Genomic DNA, 14327 nt, shown 5'->3' on the forward strand with positions numbered 1-14327 from the left:
AACAGATTTTATTCTTAAATCAAAATATTTGGAGCCAGTAAAATTCGTCTTTAGAGATTCTATCCGCTACGCAATGTTTATAACTACCAACCAACAACTAATTTCTATTTCATCTAAGTAATTACTCGATTAATTGCCATAGCTTCGAATAGAATCGATCTGTTTCTCAAGTTTTGGTCAGTTATTATAAAGGGGTTTTCGCTTTTTTTTGTTACAAACCGCTGTTTCATTTCTCACGTTGTCTGCAAGCAGATATCTATTGGAAGCCAATGTATAAAACTCGCCTTGATAAGTCTTGTGATTAGTATGTCGACTAAGGATCACGATGATTTTTGGGTGATATCAAGGATTCAATAGTCTTCTCAATACCAGCCCGAAGTTAAGAACTGGATACTGCTGCCCCTAAACTACGAAAAACATTCTATGCCGTCGGTTGCGATTATAATCACTAGCATATGATAGTAATCTTTATTGCAAACCAGCTTTTAAGTATAACATGCTAAATTCTATTCTCCTCTTATTAGGCCTGTACCTGCAGAAGGTAAATAATAATCTGAGGACGATAATGAATTAAAACTGTATTGCATTTTCAAAACCGACGAAAATTAATCACGTCACTTACTTTGGAATATGTGAAACATATTGAGAGGTGTCAAAAGATTTTTGTTCGGCTCGGCTGGTCAAGTCAGCCACTGACCCGGATTTAGCGCGTCCTAATGAATTATTAGTGGCCCGGAAAATTATCTTGATGAGTTTTGTCGCCGACCCTTTGCTGTAACTTAAATCTGGCAGGAATCTGACTGAAATTTTCCTAGAACATGTTAAATTTCCATATATGTGTAGCTTAGTAGCGAGCACCTTTGACTTTTTTCGTCAGTAAATTTTTGCTATGCAGATTTTTTAACAATATTTATCAATATTAACGATTGGTCCGGAAAATAACCTTTGTTGAGTTTCAAGGTCGTCCTTTATAATGAAGTGGACAATAACTTTTAAATAATCTAGAATATACCACCAACGAACTAAACAAGGAAGTATATCTTAGTCATATCGATATTATTATATCAAATAGATATCTGAGTAATCTATTCAAAATGTCGGTGTATATAACTCCTTGGCTTTTAAATGTCAAAGTAAGTATGATAATCAGTTAAGTCAAACTTTTTAGTTAACAAAAATTCTAAAAGTTTATTGTTCTTCATAAAAGGTCAAATAAGTTTTTCATAAATTCAGTCTTTTGTGGTTAGAAGCAAAGTAGCTCATGAAACTGATTTGTTCCCTAAAGGTTACCGCTTCGCAAAAGTTTATCAATAATTCAGTAAAAACTGAACTCATTTTTATTCAAAGCTTTTAATTTATAAGTAACTAATTATATATTATATACAATATATAATTCTTTCTCTTCTGATTTTCCGCTCAAACTTTCTTCGTCTAATATTTTATTAGGCAAGGTAACGTAAACTTTTCCAATTATGTCATCCCCATCCCCGAGAAACTTAGTCTTTTCTTTTGATTCAAAGCAAGAAAGGTAAAATGTATATTTTCCTGAAAAAGTTTTTTGTTCTATGTTCAATCAAGTAAAAATCTTATCAAAAACAATTTTTAGCAATCCGTTTGCTTTATTTTTATTGTAAGGCTTCATAATATTTTATAGACAGATAGATAGATAAATTCTTTATTGCACACAATTTATAATATAAATTGAAAACATAAATATAAGAAGAATAAAAATGCGCAAAGGCGGTCTTATCGCTTTAAGCGATCTCCTCCAGACAACCCTTAATGAAAGAAGAAAAGGAGTATGGAAACGGGATAGTGAAATTTTAAAAATATATAACATAAACTACATCTACTATATATAATCGGAATCATCAAATATCAAGAAATCTGCAGGGATAGGAAATTCTAATTACTGCATTTTGACAAGATTGACTGGGCTACGCTACAGGTACTATGTTGATGGACGGCAAACGGGCACTGGAGAGTCTGAAGACCTCGAAATCGGTGGACCGATTGGGTAGAACTGCAAAGCATCGATGATGAAAAACGGTTCAACTATTAATACAATAAATTTATGTTTAGGCAGTACGTATTTGTAACTAGTACAGTTTTATTGATACAATTTGATAACAAAGGAATGTCAAGAACTTTTTCCCCACATGTTCCCCAGATAATCTAGATAAGCAGATAAAACCTTGATAAAACTAACACAGTTAAATCGAATGTCAATGACAATACAAACTAAGTCACATCACACAATTGAATCCTATGATGCAACCGCCATTACAGTTGCAGTATTATTGTTCGATGGACCAACTTCAATAGAACTCTCTGAAGCAAATCCAAAGTATTTAAGTGTATGAAACACGCGGGCCTCAGTAAATTTGCTGTATTGTACACCTGGACCAATTTGTTTTGAGCTTTGACGCCACACACGTTTACAAACAGAGTGTTAGCTATAAGGTTAAGAGCACACTAGAGAATTGTAGCCCGACATATTAGTTGCTCGAGTGTAGCCACCCCATTAACTTTGACCCAGCTAAGTTTGCTGTGAGGTTTTTTATTAGACAATAATATATATATATATATATATGTAGGTACATTTAATTGTGCCTCTTTACTTGAATTATGAAAGTTTAAAGATGGGCTTAGTATATGGTTTTAAGGATACCAAGGGGATTCCAAAAATAACAAAAAGAGCGATGATAGTCTACTAGTCTACTGGTTAGTGCTTCGGCCTGTCATTCGAAGGAACGCACTACTAAAATATCACTTGCTTTAACGCTGAGGGAAAACATCCGAGAGTTCTGATTCACGTCCTCATGGGCGTGTAAAGTCTACCAATCTGCAATAGGCAAGCGTATTGGATAGCGACCTAAACCCTTCTCATTCTCAGAGATATGTATTGGACCGGTAATCGGTGATCATAATGTTGAATGCAGCTATCACCATCATCTCCCTGAAATGTAAACATATTATAGTTGCTTAAACTTGAGGTTATATCTTCAACCTTCCTGATCGAAGCTCTACCTCCACGACTGGCAACCAAACTACTACAACTAAACCGGGACAAACTAAGGATAGTAGAAGGCATGATAACTGTGCAGAGCATGCATGGAGGCGGATGTAACACCGACACGTTATGCTCCGACGCGACGCAACGGAGTAGCAGAACAACGAGCAGCGTGCTTAGGATTATCAGCCTCATTCCCTGAAGCACTCAGCGATCAAGGCGGCCTGCTAAACTTCTGGAGTGAGTTCGGCTGGCTGGAGTGACCCAGCGGGACAGTATGGACAACGGAAGTTTCCGGCTATCTAAGTTCGAAGACAAGCCCAGGAGGACAAGGACAAGAAGATATCGCTATGTAGTGATCAGGATGCCAAATTGTATAAACTGTGTTGTAATAGCTTTTTTTGTAGTGTCTAATAAAAGTATATTTATTTATTATTCGCAACTCAAGAAGTCAAGACAAATCGCGAACGCGTACAGAACGTTCACAGGCATTTGAATTTACGTTCATAGAGCAAATAATAATGGTCTCAGAGAACACCGTGGCAATACTTGGCCCCTTTCGCGTAAACTTTGTGAACTAATGCTGCAGTATCAAGATTGTGCCTATTCCATTCAATTGTAATGAACTCACCGGACGAACTTACCCACGTTTAATTGTTACGTTCATTGGATAAAAACAGTTAGATAATATTTTGTATGAGCTTCCACGTTCAGAGCTTCCTTCGGTTTAGGTGCTTCCGAATTTTTATTGCTCTTGGATTTAACATTTGCTGTGGGTAAAAAGACTTTGAAGTAGGAGGCATTTTGGCAGTTTGAAATTTTTGAATTATTTTTGGTCTGCGTATTTCTATTGATAATGGTAATTCGTTTATTTTATGAATTGTGTTCAATGTTATTTCACACGTAATATATACCTAAATTACAGCTCTTAATTTAAAGGGCTAAGCGTAGCTAAACTCAAAAGAATTTTGCTATGTACACCCGTTGACAAAGTTTTGAATAGTTAATTCTTATATATTATATTACTACAAAAACATTTCTTGTTACACATTAACATGAGGGTAGGACGACAAAGTTGCATGTAAAACCCTGAGAATGTAAAACACAAAGAAGATACAGAAACCGTGTATACGATTAATATTGAAGCCAGAACCACTTAAGAAGTGTTTATCGAACAGACTAGTTCATTAGATTTAGCAGTTGACAGTCATTTTTTTACTTCTAATGTTCTAAACGCTTACCATAAAATGGGGAAAATAGGAGAAATTTGTGAGCTGGCAACATTCCGCGGGTGGAAAGTGAGATGTGCATGGGGCGTTTTCTCTCTTTTTGGACACAATGCACTGCATGCATTAATTACTGAATGAGGTACGTTCTAAATTTTTGAGCTTTTGCTCATTTTATTATTATAAATGACGCTGGAGCGGCTGGCTGGATTATAGTCTGCAATAACACACATGCTGCCATCATCCTGGAATACTGTACAGTTTCCTACGAATAATATATTGGTTTTTGTATTTCGTTTTTTATTACCGATACCAAAATTACAAAGCAATGAGTAGGTCTAGGTTGGAGCACCGGTGCCTATAAAAAGCCTTTTCACTCTTGCCTTGGAGGTAACTCAAGTTATACGTGGCAGGAAACACAGGGCAAATGGTAAAAATGATTTTTGCTTTGTTGTGGTTTAGGCGGACGAAGTCGTGGGCTATAATATATTTAACGGTCTGAAGAACTGTACCATTGTCATTGTTTTCAATTATAATATTTAACTGTTCTATCTGACGTTGTCCTTAACCCGGATAAAATAATTGTTTTTATTAATAATTAAGCTTGATGGCTGATACCACCCTTACAATCCAGTTTATCTTGTGCCATTTTTTGATAAAAGTAGAACCGTGGAAGTAGAATAGAAATAAGTAGATTTACAATTAATAACTGTAACAGCGCTAAGGTTTGCGAACGTTAAATTGTTTGAGAGCATAGATTGTAATAATATTTTTTGTGAGCTATTTACTGATTGTAAAATACAGTACAGGCTGTGTATTCCGTATTTGTGAAGTATTGTTAAGTGTGTGAGGTGATAGCCTAGAGGTTTACACTTCGATCTCTCTTTCGGAGTTCGTGCGCCGGCATGAATACAACATTTTTGGGATTTATGTGTGTTTGCTCTTTTCATCGCCCGCTGAGTGATTCTGAGCCTTCTTATGAGCGGGGCACAAAGCTCGGAGAACTGATGGACGTTGGGATACTAAAGTGTTTTAATGGCGACCCCGCAAGGTAAACGCAGCGTTGATCGGCCCCCAACGAGGTGGACAGACGACATCAAACGAGTCGCTGGGAGCCGCTGGAAACAAGCGGCCCAGGACCGTGGATTTTGGAGCTCTCTACAAAATACCTATGTCCAGCAGTGGACTCAATCGGTTGAAGTGATGATGATTTGTGTCTTTTTATTTAATTAGTACTAGCTATCCTCAAATTTAGAGGAGATTTATGCGCGGTAGTGGGCCGGTGATGGGTTGAAGATGATTGTAAAGTATGTTATACCTACAATAATTTACTATTTATTCTGCTTCACTAGTAAGAAGCTCATCATCATAGTCATCATCATCATCATCATCATCATCATCATCATCATCATAATTTCAACCAATGGACGTCCACTGCTGGACAAAGGTTTGTAGGGAGTTCCACAATCCACGATCCTGGGCCGCTTGCCCTCCAGCGACTCCCAGCTACTCGCCTGCTGTCATCGGTCCACCTCGTGGCCTACGCTGCGTTTACCGGTGCGGGGCCGCAATTCCAGCACCTAAGACGCCAACTTCCATCGGTTCTCCGAGCTATGTGCCCTGCCCATTGCCACTTCAGCTTCCTCATCTCTGATTTCATCACGTAGAGAGAAACTCGCTAGTAAGAAGGTCGCCGCGAAATAATACCTCCAGAACGGTTTACATGAGCGGGAGACATTTTTCTCCCCGGGGAAATGACAAAATGTTATCTTCTCCCACAGATTTATCAACTCTCCAAGCAATGGCATACAGGTGGAGAATATCCAGATAACATAATAATCGGAGGTAAAAATTCTCCTATTCACTGTTGCAGTGTTCGGGCAGGTGGATAAGTAAATTTAATCCGTTATCAGGCGATATCGGGGGGATAAATTTTTCGTCTCCTGTCTGTACTAGCAGCAGTGGCGTACGCTTCATACATGCTCAAAAGCACTGCCTACCCTAAAATTGATATTTAATAGCTCGTATAGGAGGAGGATTTTTGCCATTTTATGCATTTTTCCTTCTGTATGCATACCCTGGTAAGAAACCAGTGCACGCCACTGACTAGAAGCGCTGCTGTAAGAAACATTTCCTATAGACCAATGAGGCTCTTATGACTGCATGTGTCTGGACGGGACACATGCATTTGTAAGAAACATTTAAAAGCCTTTTGTTTACACTAACGAGTGTACACACATTTACCTTTTAGTTACATGGTCTACATTTTAATTCACATCTTACATGGTCCACATTTTAATTCACATCTGTCCTTTTTAGGTAGTATTTTAAAGCTTTGGAACATTAACCGTATCGTATATGGATATACTCGTAGTAAACAAAAACCGAACCGGGCCTTTTATAAACTTTGCTTATTCGGACTTCGCCCCATATTAGAAATGTTTTCGGGTAAAAGAATGGGATGTTGAACTTTATGAATTGTTTTACGTATTCTTCAACCTCCAACGCAAAAAAGGGTTTATAAAATTAACAGCTTTATCTGTCTGTAACAGTTTAAATGGTTTAATATCAAATTCACATATTTCTTTATTCAAATAGGTTTGTAGAAAGCACTTTTTATACGAACATACAAATAGGTTCGTTGATAGTTCGTTCTTTTAATATTGTTGAAGATGTTTCTAGAATTAACACTTATGTTTAGGAAGTCAAGCGGGGCACCGAAAGAATCTGCACCGTTACGTTGTTGAAATACCATAATCAAAACTCACTAAGCTTTTTTCTTATTCCGTTCTGGAATGCCCTCCCATCTTCCGTCTTCCCCGATACCTATAATCTGTGAACCTTCAAATCAAGAGTGAATAGGCATCTTCTAGGCAGACGCACCTCATCACTTGCCACCAGGTGTGATTGCAGTCAAGCTTTATTTAAAAAAAAACACTTAAAACGATGGTAAGACCACAATAAGCTTAACCGGGTGTTCATATTGTTATCACCATCTCAGATTGTCACTACAAACTATTGAAAGACGAAACAATTACCCAGTTAAAGCAAAAAGCTATACCCAAGCTTTTATGTCGGTTAAGTAATCCATTACTCTGTAAAAGGACTTTTCTAGGCCACCTTTACTCAATATAAACTTTGAACTTTTTGAGAGGCATCTCCAATACGTCAATGGGCATTCATGAATTCGATTTATAGTGTTTAATGACGAAGGTTCTTAGCTAAAAACGGCTTTGATGAATATATGTTAAGCCATTTGAGAATTAAGCCGAGATTCGGACTTAGTGGTATCCAGGAAAAACCAGGTAGGCACCTTTATTTCCGTTTCGGGAGACCATTTCCACGTCATGTTAACGTGTTCCGCAACAATTTTTCCCCTCCATAATAGCTAAAAATTCTAAGTTCAAAGTCTATACTATATCAGATATACGATATACGTAAGAATTTACGTTAGCTAAAAATAAAATGTCCTGCAAAGCTGTCCCCTTTTTTTTTCTTCTTCTGGCTTTACACAGATTAGCCAATGTCAGGTGTATCTTTAATAAAAGTTAGGGATACTTAAAATATAAAACATCAGGAGAAATTAATTGACTGACGAAAGGGGGCGAGAAACTTCGCACATGGCGGACGCGCCCCCTCCAAACACTTTCCTAAATCTTCCGCAAAGTCGCCCCGAAATGGACTGGTGCTGTTTATATTTTATTTGGCAGCCGGTTGGCGTAGTGGGCAGCGCTTTCTGCGTCCAAGGCCGCGGGTTCGATTCCCACAACTGGAAAAATGTTTGTGTGATGAATATGAATGTTTTTCAGTGCCTGGGTGTTTATCTGTGTATTATAAGCAATTATGTGTACTATATTCATAAAAATATTCATCAGCTATCTTAGTACCCATAACACAAGCTACGCTTACTTTGTAGCTAGATGGCGATGTGTGTATTGTCGTAGTATATTTATTTATTTATTTTATTTATACTGCACCTACCGCAGTACCAGCGACATTCCCGCAGTAGCTAGCCACCTATGTAGGCAAGTTCTTCAGTATATATTGTAAATTTGAAACTATTAAATTTTAAAACTAATAAAAAATTTAAAGAAAAATCTGAAAAAAACCGTGTCCGCCATGCGCGAAGCCTCCCACCTTTTTTCAGCTGTCCCCTGGACATTAGCGATGTTCAGCTTAAAACGGGATCAGAAAATTCAATTTTCTCCTTCGAATTTGGTCAAGGATATCCAATGCGGATCTGCATTGAAATCTGTTGAAGGCCAAAAGATAAAGCAGCCAAATATGTGTCTGCTGTGTAAATGTAAACATGCGGTCCGAACCGCATGTGTCACATAAAAAAAATAATGAAGTCGCTTAGGGCGTTGCTCTCCACTCCAGAGGAATACTAATTTTAGATTATCTCTTACGTGGCATCTTAAGTCGGTTTTCTCTTATTTACCGGTTCGAGGTAATTAGTTACTTGTGGTCCTTTTATATACTACCTGAACCTATATTTATAACTACTGCTGTTGTCCGCGTTTATCACAGTTTGTTTACAAATCCCGTTTACGGAAACCGTTTGTTTACCAGGGATAAAAAGGACCCTATGTTACTCTCAGTTCTTTCAACTTTTCCGTTCTTTTAGGACCTCCGTGGCGCAACGGTGAGCGCTATGAATTTAAGTTGGGGGTCCCGGGTTTGATTCCCGGCTGGGGCATTTTGGGAATGTATTATTTCTGAATTTCTATTGTCTGGTCTGGTAGGAGACTATAGCAATCGCAATCGATTTAAAATTCCGGTGCGATGTCTCGTCGAAACCAATTAGGGGTATGGCTACCATACACCCTAACAGGTTAGCCCGATATCATCTTAGACTGAATCATCTCTTCCCACCAGGTAAGATTGCAGTCAATGGGCTAACTTGTATGGATAAAAGAAACTAACTATGTGCCCAAAAACTAGTTCATTGGATGCTTAATTAGGGCGCCAATGAAGGATAAACAAACAAACATTCGCATTTATAATATAATAAGGATTTTACAATAAAACTTATATTTTAATTAAATACAGTAGCAGTTGCGCAAGGTGCCAAGAATGCTGGCTGCATTTCCGCGCTAAACAGCCCGGCAACTTTGCGCAAAAAAAAAGGCCCCCTTTTTTTATCAGTCTTTCAGCTTTAAGTTGGAAACATTGCATTTTCTTTCAAGGTATTTGCATATATATGTTATTTCGGCAACAGTACTTATGTACTGATGCCGACCGTGGCTTGGCAAAAAAAACCGAAAACGTTGTTTTTCGAAAAATTGTCTACCCATTGATTTTGCAGGTCAGTTGACGAAACATCTTCGGACACGAAAAGAATATTGTATCATCCTTTTACAATGTTTCTTGCAAATGAATAAAATTAAATTTCTAAATTTTAATTTCAAAATAACAATTTCAAAGCACTCAGTACGCGATCGTCGAAAGAGAATTGCGGTCCAAATACATACACAATATATTTAATAGGTACTATTTTTTTACCCCACTGCCCCATTGGTCTTCATCACAGTTCTTACTACATATACCCCGAGAATATTTTTAAGGCCGTGAGTACACTCATTCATTATGCCCGAGCGGACCCTGTTGTGAGATACAATGAGCGTCTTTTATCTGCCCCACATCAGAATCGTAAATCAGCATCCTTTACTGCGCTTTGGTTTCTTTCGCTTAGTTTCCAAGACGCGTTCGCGAAGACTTAGAGTTATGGCGGTCGATAATGGCCCTTTTACTTCTGTTTTCGCAATATAAAGCTAAGTTAGCTATTTAAAGGCTCTGTAAAAGTTTAACACGACATCGCATCGGAACACTTTAATCGCTTAGCGGCAAGTCTTTGTCGGTAGGGTGGTAACTAGCCACGGGCAAAGCCTCCCACTAGATCAGACCAGAGAAAATTCAGAAATTTTAAATTCCCAAACTGCCCCTCCCGGTAATCGAAAGCCTATAAGACGCTTGAAATAAAATTATTATTTCCATTATAAAGACTAGGTATTACTTGCAACCTCCATTATAATCTTTAATTTAGCTATTCAATTAAAAACAAACGAATGCACTATTAGTCATAGTTTGTATTAAATTGCATAGCCAGTTAATAAACCGAGCTAGCACAAAAACTAGCGCAATTGTTACAAAACAATATAACAAGGTCAATTGGTCAATAGTTAAAGCTAGTATTACAATTACTGATCTCATCTAACGAAATTTTTATGTAAATTAATAACTGAAATCTCACCAGACGCGGTGATAGGATAGTGGGTATGGCTTCGGCTTCCCTGTCGAGCGACCGAGTTCGAACCCCGGCGCTCATCTCTAACCTTTCGGAGTTATGTGCGTTTTACCCTGAAACCTGCATGGCTGAGATTTCTCCATAATGTTCTCAACAGCATGGCTGATATTTCTCCATAATGTTCTCAACGGCGTATAAGGGCTGCCAGTGGCCTTCATAACCTCACAAGAATAGATATAATATCTATGAATTTGACATACATGTCTGTGATTGTCGACAATTAATTTTATCGATATGCTGCAATTATATGTAAGTAAGGGAAGCCACTGGTACTAATTCTACAAATCTTTCTTAGCAGATACTGCCATGGTGGATGGTACTGCAAAACAAAGCTGATGAGGTAGTCTATTGACCACTACAATGCAAAATATTTATGTTTTAACTAGTTGTAGCCCGCTTTCTTCTGTAACCCCATGGGTACGGAGAATTTATTTGAATTTATAATAAATCATCTTACTCACAACCTGGGGTAGCTGGAAGAGATATCTTATAGAGATAAGCTTTCCTTTGTACACTTCATGTATCTTATGTTCACAATCACAATTTATGGTACATAAATAATAAATAAATAAATAAATTATTAATCTTAAATTAATTTTTTATAAGCTGAGGCGGTGAGCATAACAATGCAAGATATTAATGTTTTTTTTTCAAATATCTGTTTTTCAAATAAAGAACTGAAGAATGTTCTTTATTATGATTTTTTACAAATCAGGGAATCATTTGTTTTCCTCTCAATTTTCTTGGTAAGAATAATGCAAGTTTATGTAAAATAAAAGCAAATATGAAGCATCTGTTAAAAATGAGTAGATAACCTACATAGATGCTTAGATTTTTTTTTATAATCAAGTTTTATACAAACTTACAGGGTACATTATACTATATATACATACCTAACTGTGTCCTGTATTTATAAAGCCCTTGATCATGGAATATAATTGATCTATAAATAAACAGTTCACCCTCAGCCTACAGGGTGTGAAAATAAACATACAGTATAATGTAGTGTGAAATGACATAACATTTATCTTCAGTCATGATGAATAACTTTAATTTGTTTGCCCACTTACTTTTTAACAGTGTGGTGGGTTATAGCACTATATTTCTCACTCCTACAGCAGTTTTGAATAGTTAGTTAATTTCTGACAAGAGTAGAGTATGTTTTACCTATTTGAGCAATAATTGTATAAAATTTATTAATAAATTTTTAAGATTAAAAAACTAAAATATTTGGAATAAGTTACAAAGTTGAGGATATGTTTGATTTTCTATTTAAAGTTATAGATTCTTATCCTCAGTTTCAAAATATAAAAAACTATTATTTAATAATAAAAAACTTTTAGTATCAAGGGAGACTTTGTAGAAATTATCATAATTAATCTCGAAAATTAAATAGGAGTTCACTTACCTATTTAGACATAAAAGAAGAAAGCAAAGAAATTTGAAAACAAATCATCAAATAAATCCCTCAATAAACTTTTACCTGGTTGATATTAAAATTTCTCATTAACTTTTATGCAATATTACCTACTTCAAATTAAAATAATACCATTAACTTTTTAAGTTATCATAACTGAGCCATTAAAAAGTGTAATTAACTATGCACTTATTTTTACTTTTACGTTATAAAATCTCATCACAAAGTTACATATGTATGTGAAACTGCGTTCGGAAAGAGTAGGTAATTATTAGTAATGTACCTACCGACTAACACGCTTACTTAGTAGTTGGTACTAACTGGAAAACTGTAATAAAAAAAGTTCACCGGAATAACTAACTGCTAGACGCGATCTTTCTTGTTACTTGCCGACCAACTAGATGTCTAATTGGCCAGAAACTAGTAATAATGCAAGAGAGAGAAATAACTTGACTGTTTTAAGTCATTATTCAAGTAAAAACAATAAAGCAATCATGCGCTACGTTTACCGTACCAAGCAAATTATGTTTACTCACGTTACATTAATCGTACCTTTTGTAAATTCTGTATGGTAATGAAGCGAGTGTAAATTAAAAGCCGAATAGGTGGCCGTACGGGAATAAAAGGGGGTAAATATCGATTGTACTTACAACAAAAATTCTGCCGGCAAACTTGGTGTTACCAAGAATTATGTCCACTGCACCATGTTTCTAACACAAAATCGTTAACTCACGAACACCAAAAACCACTGCACTTTAATTTACAATAAACAAAAACACTATTCCTTAATTATGTCAGTCACAACATTTAAAAAAACAATAAGCAATACACGATAGAAATACGTTCGATCCAGTTACACAAACAACTTCCAGCAGAAGCGATTACAAACTGACAGAAAGGAACAAATCGCCCATAGACACGGGCGCGCTTTGTCTGTATTGACTACGCCGCTTGAAACTTACATTTTATGTTACCCAACAAAATAGAAATGCCGCTTGAGTGTTTAGTGAGCTCTTATTTTTAGTGAACATTTACTATAGCAATGTTATAACTGCGACACCTACTGACAATATGCGTAACCTTTTGATGTATAAAGCGGGATCGTTCATTCGGAGCCATGTTCGCTTATTCATTTGAATCGTAGTTCGCAAGTTTATGCATAGGTGGCGCTAACTGTACTAATGTCTGTGTAGTTTATAAGAATTCCTTAGATGGCGCTTTTAAATTTGAAAAATATTAAAATTGTTGTAGATCTACTACCTAGTTCTGTTGATAAATAGCTTATTTTGTTTATTTGATGAATTCTCTTAACTGAAAAGAGTTTGTTATCTTTAGGGTTGGATATTTATCCTCAAGTTGATGGAGACAGGGCGATACTTTGTAGTATGTATTTCACTATTATCAGGGCTAGCACAGGTAGGAGACAAAAATTGTATCCCCCAATTATATCCTCTAACGGGGGAAATAATTTACGTATCCAACTAATAAAGCACGGGAACATGGGATAGGACAAGTTAACCCACGTTTATTATAACACATTTATCATTTGGATATTGTTTCGACTTCTTGATGAGCGCACTCCCACAGCTTTATCAACTCTCAGAGAGTTGATAAAGCTGTGGGAGAAGATACACTTTAATCCTTTCCCCGGGGAGGTAATTGTCTTCTGCCCATGCTAGCCGGACAGCCACCTCCTACATGCTTGGTCTGTTTCTTGGTATTTAAAACAAAATTACATAAATACAATATCCATCAATAATAACGTAGACTTAGGAACATAAGCAACATATTTCACAATTATTACAAAAAGTAAATAGATACCTAAATAACAAAGTCATGTAAATTGGAAGAAAAGTGCTAATTAATTCATTTAAACACTTTGAGCTGGCGGGATAAGTCAATCGGTATGCGGGATCGTTCCCATAGAATCAACCCGACTTGTTTGTTTTTTTGTCACTTTTTGAAATCGTAAACTTTCTGGGAGGAGATCACTAAGAAAATATAAAAAGGCAAAGTACAAATCCTACACGTGTACCTAGGGTTCCGTACTATAAATGAGAATGGATTGGATAAAAATAATCACTATCATCGTAATCATATCAAATTATAGGCGTTTACTGGATTTTTTGCACTAGGTTACGTTACCGCTCATTGTTAGACCATCTAGTTGGTGGCTTATCAACGCTGTCTTTATTGGGTCCCCTGCTTATTGCAACTCCAGTATCGCATCTTTTATACTTACAAGGTTCACAATGAAACTCCTAATTTATGGAATGATCACGTAAAATATTCCGGGCATAGCAATCTCCATCGCCCGTTGAGAGACTCTGAGAATTCTGTTGAGGCCCCATTAGACCAAGTTTT

General features: G+C 36.5%; 1 protein-coding gene across 6 annotated transcripts in view; it reads right to left on the reverse strand.

The window, feature by feature from the left end:
- LOC120634676 (IQ motif and SEC7 domain-containing protein 1) overlaps positions 1 to 12837 on the reverse strand; it is a 221369-nt gene extending 208532 nt beyond the window's left edge. For all 6 annotated transcript variants that reach the window (XM_039905436.1, XM_039905432.1, XM_039905435.1 and 3 more), the window contains exon 1: positions 12614 to 12837. The gene's annotated coding sequence lies outside the window, so the exon portion shown is untranslated. The remainder of the gene's footprint in view (positions 1 to 12613) is intronic.
- Between the last annotated feature and the right edge of the window lie 1490 nt (positions 12838 to 14327).

This window comes from Pararge aegeria, chromosome 24 (assembly GCF_905163445.1).
Source record: "Pararge aegeria chromosome 24, ilParAegt1.1, whole genome shotgun sequence".
NCBI lineage: Eukaryota > Metazoa > Arthropoda > Insecta > Lepidoptera > Nymphalidae > Pararge > Pararge aegeria.